This window comes from Populus euphratica, unplaced genomic scaffold (assembly GCF_000495115.2).
Source record: "Populus euphratica unplaced genomic scaffold, PopEup_1.0 scaffold364.1, whole genome shotgun sequence".
NCBI classification, from domain to species: domain Eukaryota; kingdom Viridiplantae; phylum Streptophyta; class Magnoliopsida; order Malpighiales; family Salicaceae; genus Populus; species Populus euphratica.
Genome location: NW_011500254.1, coordinates 91,918 through 100,268, shown reverse-complemented (window position 1 = coordinate 100,268; position 8,351 = coordinate 91,918).

Below are 8,351 nucleotides of genomic sequence, written 5' to 3'. Positions count from 1 at the left end.
GGGTTATAAGGGGCTACGGTCCTAATCAAGGACGTAGCCAAGAAGTGTTTCTATCCTGAGCTGTTAAACAGATATATATATATATATATAAATTATATTATAAGATTAATTATTAACTTATATATATATAAAAAAATTTCAAGTTAATAATAAAATTTTAATTCAAATTTCAAGTTATAAAATTAAAAAAATAAAAATAAATTACATTATTAAAGTTGCACCTTTATATTTTGTGGAATAAAATTCATTAATAATCGAATCCGAATCAATATTTTCAACAAGCTCTCCTTAAATGTAAATTATTATAAAATATGCTAAAAACTCATCTTTTATTTTATTACAAAACATAGTTTTAACATATTTTATTGCTAAAAATACTTGTTTTATGATGGCAATGAAAACAAATAAAATCAAAATAAGATACATCAACTTGTTAATCAAATGATAGTATTGTGACTAATTTATTTTAACTAATACTTGATATAATTAAAAACTGATAGGGATATTCTAAAAGTTCTTATGATGAATCACATCAATTTAATAATGTTCTATCTGAGATCTTAAATAATACATTTTCTGTTCATTAAAATCTTCATGATAAAATTTCTTAATGAGTTTACAAATAGCATCAACTTTAAATGATTTAAATTTGTTTTTAGGTTTTAAAGCATAACTAAGTACAAGAAGTTTCATTATCCCACAACTGAATCTAGAATTTAATTATTCATATTAAACGTCTATTATTAAGTTAAATATATTATAATAATAATGGTAAACTGTCACTAGTTTTTGTTATTGATATAAATAACTTGTAGTCATTTTATACAAAATATTTATATGTGCTATGTCAATCTCATATTGTGTGTAAATAGATTACATATATGCAAGGAGAAAATCAAATCTGAAATATAATTAAATCAATTTTCAATTTCACAAGTAGTAATTCTCCATCTTTTTCAAGAAGACAATATTTTCTTTTTATCTAATAAAAGATAGACTATTCATATATCTAAACTTAATAAAAAATATTCAATTTTCTTAATTAGGATTTCACTAGTATCTTATTTAGGTTATTTGCTAATAATATTTTTATCTTTCTAATTAATATTTATCTTTCATATTTTATAAGAGAATTTATTGTAAAAGGCCATAAATTATTGTATAAAATAATTAAATTTTAATAAATATATTAATAAGATTTAGTTAATGGATTTCAGGAGAAATCTGGTTAGTTTTTTAAATTTTAACCAAATCAAGATTAATATATTTAATAACATCATTCTTTTAATACCATAATATATATTGACTAAAATCTTTTAGTCTATGTAATATGAAATCCAAAATAAATTTATATTTTTTAAAATACTAAAGATAAAGGAAAGAATATAATTTTATTATTTTTTCATTACGATATTCTTATCAATTTATTGGATAAAAGATAAATTATTTATATAAAAATTTAATAAAAAAATTCAATATTTTAACTAGATTTTTACTTAGTTATGCGTTTTGATTATTTATTAAGAATAATAAAAATTAATTTACAAATCTAAATAATATTAGATGAGAATATTAATGCTAAATCGGAGTTTTTTTACAAGGATACATTTTAAAAAAATTAATTTAAACTCATTAAACCACTAAATTTTTATTTTTAAAACTTATTAATTACTGCATTGCATTTATCATGTATAAATTAAAATTTTAAACATTGATTTATTTATCTACCTAGGTTGCAACCCACCTCACCCTTCTACATTCCTCCGCCTATGGTCCTGATGATCTTTCACCGGTTGGCCAGAGCTTGTACGATCTATTGCTGGGGCAGTGTGCATTCGCTGTTTAGAACTCATTTGGTCACAATTCATTTGGTTTGTTGCTTGTTGAGATGTAGTTGGTACCATGGGGGTTTTTGGTCAAGGTTAGTTTCTGCACTTCTATATTCATCCAAGAGATCCATGAACTCATCTAGTTAACGTCGGACTTTTCTGTTTGATGATGGCGCCATTGCCGAAGAATATCTTCTCTTAAAGAGTCTGTGCTTTCTCATTCTCTGCAGAGACCAGACTGCGAGATGGACAAACATTAGACAATGGCAGGAAAAACAAAATAGGAAAAAAAAGGGAGGAAACCAAGGAACGATGCCCTGAAAGGTGTTGAGTTTACCGATGCCTTTTTCATTCCCTGCAAGTTGTTGAAATAAACTTAATCTAAAAGATCAAGAAAAACAAACACCAGCTGTCACCACCTAACCATCCAGCCACCAGCCGTTTTCACATCGTCGGTCACAACCACCTTCACACTTGAAGGTTGAATTTTCTTATTTTGAATTCATGTATAAATAGGCAGTTAAACTTATGCAATTATATGTGGAGAGATTGAGACAAACACTAGAGAGAAAGAGAAAAAGAGAGAGGGTGTGTTATTGTAAGCTTTTCATTATTGTAAGCTTGTTGTTTTTGAAATAAAAGAGTGTGTTTTATCCCCTCCGAGTGTTTCAAAACCACCACAAGTGGTTTCTCCCACCAACAATTGGTATTAAAGCTCCGTTCGTCAGAAAACAGAGGTATTTTTGGGAAATATTTGAATTTTCAAAGTTGTCAAAAACAAGTTTTGATCATTCCAAAGTGTAGAGCTCATCAATACGAACTCAACGGTGCAAACATCAGATCAATCAGAGCATGGGGTGGACCACACTCTCCGTCTGAAGTTTCAGCACTGTAGCCCCGCGCCCCGAGGAAGAAGACGACTGAGCCACACTCGCGTCATATTTAAGTCGAGTTGCGAGCCAAGCCACGAGCCATATTCTGAAGCTGAGCCGAACTCCAAGCCATATTTTGAAGCCAAGCCCAACTCCGAGCCATATTCTGAAGCCAAGCCAAAAAGAATATTCCTTGGAATATTCCCGGTTTAACCTAGCAAACCACCTGGATTGGTTTTTGGACTGGTTCACCCTATTTTGACCCGTTTTTTACAAATTCAGACCGATTCCCTACTATTTGGACCATTTCGGATCCATCTACAGTGTCGATTTTGCCAAATTCAACTCCCAAAAGGTGATATAGTCATTTAAAGAGCAAAATAACTATAGAAAATGCATAAACACTCATCCCGAAGCTAACCAAAGACAACTATGATATTTGGTGCATTAGATTGAAGGCATTCCTTGGTTCACGAGAGTGTATAGACATTGTGCAATATGGTTATGATGAACCAGAGTCCAAAGAATCAGAAGATGTTTTATGAGAAAGTCCTCAAAGCTAATAGAAAAAAAGACAACAAAGCAAAGACCATCATTTATCAAGGTCTTGATGAAGCAACATTTGAAATTATTGCTTTCGCAGAAACATCAAAAGAAATATGGGAGGTTCTCCAACAAAAATACAAAGGTGCTGACAGAATAAAGAAGATTCGTCTCCAATCTTTGCGAGGTGAGTTTGACTTGTTACAAATAAAGTTCTCAGAATCCATTTTTGATTATCACACAAGAATTATGGTGATAGTCAATTAGATGAGAAGAAATGGAGAATCCCTTTTAGATGCTCGAATTACTGAGAAAATTTTGAGATCCCTAGATCCAAAATTTGATTTTGTTGTTGTTGCTATTAAAGAGTTCAAAGAGGTGGACAAGTTGACACTGGATAAGCTTATGAGTTCTTTGCAAGCTCATGAGCAGAAGATTGTAAAAAGAAATGGAGATAAGGCAATTGAGCATGGCTTACAAGCAAAGTTGTCTCTCAAAGATAGATATGAGCAAGGGGAGACTTCAACAAGTGGATACACCACTCGAGGAAGAAGTCAACAAACACGAGGAGGATTTCAACAATTTCAAGGCAGAGGTTCTTGGAATACAGGTTTTAGAGGAAGAGGTGGTAGAAACACCACCAGAGAAGGTCGAGGACAACAAGAATTCACTCCTAGAGGAAGAGGAGGCGGTTATAATAACCGTGACAAGAGGAATATTCAGTGTTATAATTGCAATCAATTTGGCCACTATAGCACTGAATGTCAAAAGAAAGTTCCACTAGAGATATGTAAGTGAGTCAACTATGCAGAAGAGGATGTCAACAGTAGAGGATCAGCTGCATTATTTGTTCAACAAGGACTTGACAAGAATCAAGAGAATATTTGGTATCTTGATTCTGGAGCCAGCAATCACATGTGTGGCCAATGAGATTTATTTGGTGATCTAGATGAGACCATACAAGGTTTTGTCACCTTTGGAGATACGTCAAAAGTTCCATTTAAAGGTAAAGGCAACATCCCAATCAAGTTGAAGAATGGCGATCATAGCTACATTGCTGATATCTACTATGTCCCAGCCATAAAGCAGAACTTGGTGAGCATAGGTCAACTTTTGGAGAGAGGCTATACACTTTACATGAAGAATTGTCATCTGACAATTACAGACTACAATGGGAGATTAATTGCCTATGTGAAAATGTCTAAGAATAGGATGTTTCCTTTAAACATCCAATATGATGTAGCAAAATGTTTGAGTGCCATCACCAACAGTGAAGAATGGCTTTGGCACTTGAGGCTTGGACATATGAATTTCACAAGTCTGAAGATGCTAGCAAGTAAGAAGATGGTCAAAGGAATGCCCCACATTGATCATCTAGAAGAAGTTTGTGAAAGTTGTGTCCTCAGCAAACATCACAGATCTAGTTTTGCCAAAGAAGTCAACTAGAAAGCAAACAAGCCACTAGAGTTAGTACACACAGATGTGTGTGATCCTATAAAGCCTATGTCGACTGGACAAAATAGGTACTTCCTCACTTTCATTGATGATTTTAGCAGAAAGACATGGGTATATTTTTTGAAGAGGAAGTCAGAAGTGTTTAATTGTTTTAAAGATTTTAAAGCAATTATTGAGAAGCAAAGTGGCTATAAGATCAGAACTGTGAGATCTGATCAAGGTGGGGAATATACAGCAAATGACTTTGAAGCCTTTTGTACACAACAAGGCATCAGACATCAGACAACACCAGCTTATACACCATAGTTGAATGGTGTAGCTGAGAGGAAGAATCAAACAATTCTTGATATGGCAAGAAGTCTACTCAAAGCAAAGAAGCTGCCCAAGCAATATTGGGCTGAAGTTATATCATGTGCAGTTTATTTGCTGAATCACTACCCAACCAGAAGTTTGCAAGTTGTCACTCCACAAGAAGCATGAAGTGGTCACAAACCAAGTGTTACTCATCTTCGAGTCTTTAGTTGTGTGGCATATGGAAAGATCTGAGATGCAAGAAGGACCAAACTTGATGATAAAAGCGAGAAATGCATCTTTGTTGGATACAGTGAGAGAAGGATGGGATACAAGCTGTATAATCCCATCACCAAGAAGGTAATTATGAGCAAAGATGTTATCTTTAAAGAAGATAAAAATTAGCAATGGAATGATGACCAAGAAGCAGTTAAATGGATCAGCACTGATTTGATCCTTGAAGATAAAGAAGTACCAACAGTACTTGCAGAAGGTTCGATAGTACCAGAAGATGAGCCACAAAGTCCGGTATACAGATTTCCTGTATTCAACAGGAGAAACACACTAGAATCATCATCAACACCATCATTACCAGAACCATCATCAGCATCCTCATCAGAAGGACCAACAAGGATGAGAAATCTAGAAGAGCTGTATGACACCAGTCAAGTAATGGAAGATACAACTCTATTTTGTTTCTTTGCAGATAGTGACCCACTTAGCTTCAATGAAGCTATCACAGAAGAGAAGTGGATAAAAGCTATGGATGAAGAAATACGTGCCATTGAGAAGAATGATACCTGGAAGCCGACTTATCTACCAGAAAATAAGAAAACAATAGGTGTCAAATGGGTCTATAAGACAAATAAGAATGTAAAAGGAGAAGTGAAAAGATACAAAGCAAGATTAGTGGCTAAAGGCTATAAACATAGAGAAGGCATTGACTATAGAGAAGTGTTTGCTCTAGTAGCCTGGCTAGAGACAATCAGATTGATGATCTCACTAACAGCACAACATAGATGGAAGATCTATCAACTCGATGTGAAATCAGCATTTCTGAATGGCTTTCTAGAAGAAGAGATCTATGTCGAACAACCACTTAGATATATTAATGCCGAAAATGAAGGCAAAGTATACAAGTTGAAGAAAGCCCTCTATGGTTTGAAGCAAGCTCTGCGTGCTTGGAATACTAGAATTGACAGGTATTTTCAAGATAATGGATTTGAAAAATGTCCATATGAACACGCAATTTATGTGAAGAAAGAAGCAGATGGCAGCATATTATTTGTGTGCCTATATGTTGATGACTTGATATTCATCGGCAACAATCCTACCATGTTTGAAGACTTCAAGAAAAGCATGGTACAAGAGTTTGAGATGACAGACATTGGTCTGATGACATATTTTCTTAGCTTAGAAGTGGTGCAGAAAGAAGAAGGGATTTTTGTATCCCAAACTGGTTATGCCAAAGATATTCTTGAAAAGTTCAAAATGACAAGCTGCAATTCGGTATCAACTCCAGTTGAGAATAGAGTGGAATTGAGGAAAAGTAAAGTTGGAAATGTTGATCCAACTTACTTCAAAAGCTTAGTAGGAAATTAAGGTACTTGACATGTACTAGACCAGATATACTCTACGGAGTCAGACTGATCAGCAGATATGTTGCTACCCAAATTTTGACCCATGTTTTTGATAAATTTTTAGAAAAAATCAAAAATAGGAAAAAAAAACAATGAAAAACCCCAAAAAATGCACTTTGATATATTTGCACTGTTTTTAGCATTTTCAACGTCATTTCAGAAAAATTAAATTTTCAAAAATATTTTGAACGCGTTCAACTTTTAATGCGTAAATTTTACAATCACTGATTTTTCTTGTTGAGTTGACGTTGATATTGATTGTTTTAAAAATACAAAAAAAAAGAGAAAATCAAAATTAGAAAAAAAAGAAAGGAAAAGAAAAGGAAAGGAAAAGTTGAGGGACTAGTTTGAAAACTTAGCAAAACTTTTCCTATAAATAGCATGCTACAGTAAATGAAAAGTGGGGGGGAGAAATTTACACGAGGAAATTTTAGAAGGGGGAGGGCAGCCAAAAAGAATTAGCCCTAAACCTAAATTGTGGCTGCGGGGCCGCCTCCATCTTTTTGGTTCATCTTTTGCTCCTGAAACCAGGCGGCCGCCCCCCCTGGAAACAAAAAAAAAACCAGAGAGAAGCCACGAAGCCAAGGGGACCCGAAGCCCTTCTCCCTCTTGAAATCAACCAACCAGCCATTGTCAGAGCCCTCACTTCTCCCCTTTGGCCATAGAGTATGCTCTCGTTCCCTGTGTCGGCCGACCGACCCCCCTTCCCTTTGCAAAAAAGACAAATAGAACCTGTTTTTTTCTCCCCATACCAGCGGACCACTCATTTTTCCCTTGGTCTTAGCAAAGCAAACCAGAGAGCACCGGACTGAACTCCCTCTTCCTTAGCCGCTCACCGCAGACCCACGGTCTTCACTGTCAGCCGTAGTGGTGCCATCACTCTCTCAGCTGCAGCCCCTTTGCCAGACCTACCCTCACTCCAGTCGCCCACCATTTGGGCAAACCAGCGGTGTTTCTACATCAGCGCTGCCTGAAGAAACAGATCCACCGGACGCTGGCGACAGCAGCAAGGCCTACCCTGTAGCAGCTACACCCCCACGCATGGCAGTGGCCATGGACAGCTTGCGAATGTACCACTGAGCCGTTCTCTCAGCCAGCAGCAACGGCCAGAATCACGGCCCGAAGCCAGCGCCGTCTGCGTCCACCATGACCCGCCACCGCCTGATCTGCCACGTGAGGAAGAGAGAGGACAAAAAAGTCAAACAGGGAGGAAGAGAGAACAGAAGTGAAACAGAGTTGAAAAGGGAGAAGACCCGAATGAACCAAATTTGAGGAGAAAGGAAAACTAAAATCGACTGCTTGTGATTTTGGTTGTTTTTGCAGGTTAAAGCATCACAGCCGGCAAGGAAGGGAAGAGAAGGAGAAAGCAGGTCGGATGCACCCGTTTCTAGGCATTGCCTGCGGCGGCGCGTGAACCCACGCTCCACAGTGGTGGTGGCGCGTGGAGGAGAAGCACCGCCTTCCTGGACTCTTTAGGGACCTTTTTGTAATTTTCACATATTTGAATATGTATTTAAATTTTTGTTAAATGTTTTTAGTTTAAGTTATGTTGTAAAAATTGTTACACAAACATAGCAAAAGGTGATAGGGATGTGTGTTTGTATTTTTTTATTTTTTTCTGTTATTAAATCATATATAAAAAAAAAGATAAGAAGAATTAAATGTTTAATTTGAATATGATTAAATATCTTAAGGAGAAATAAAATTAAGTTATATTTCTC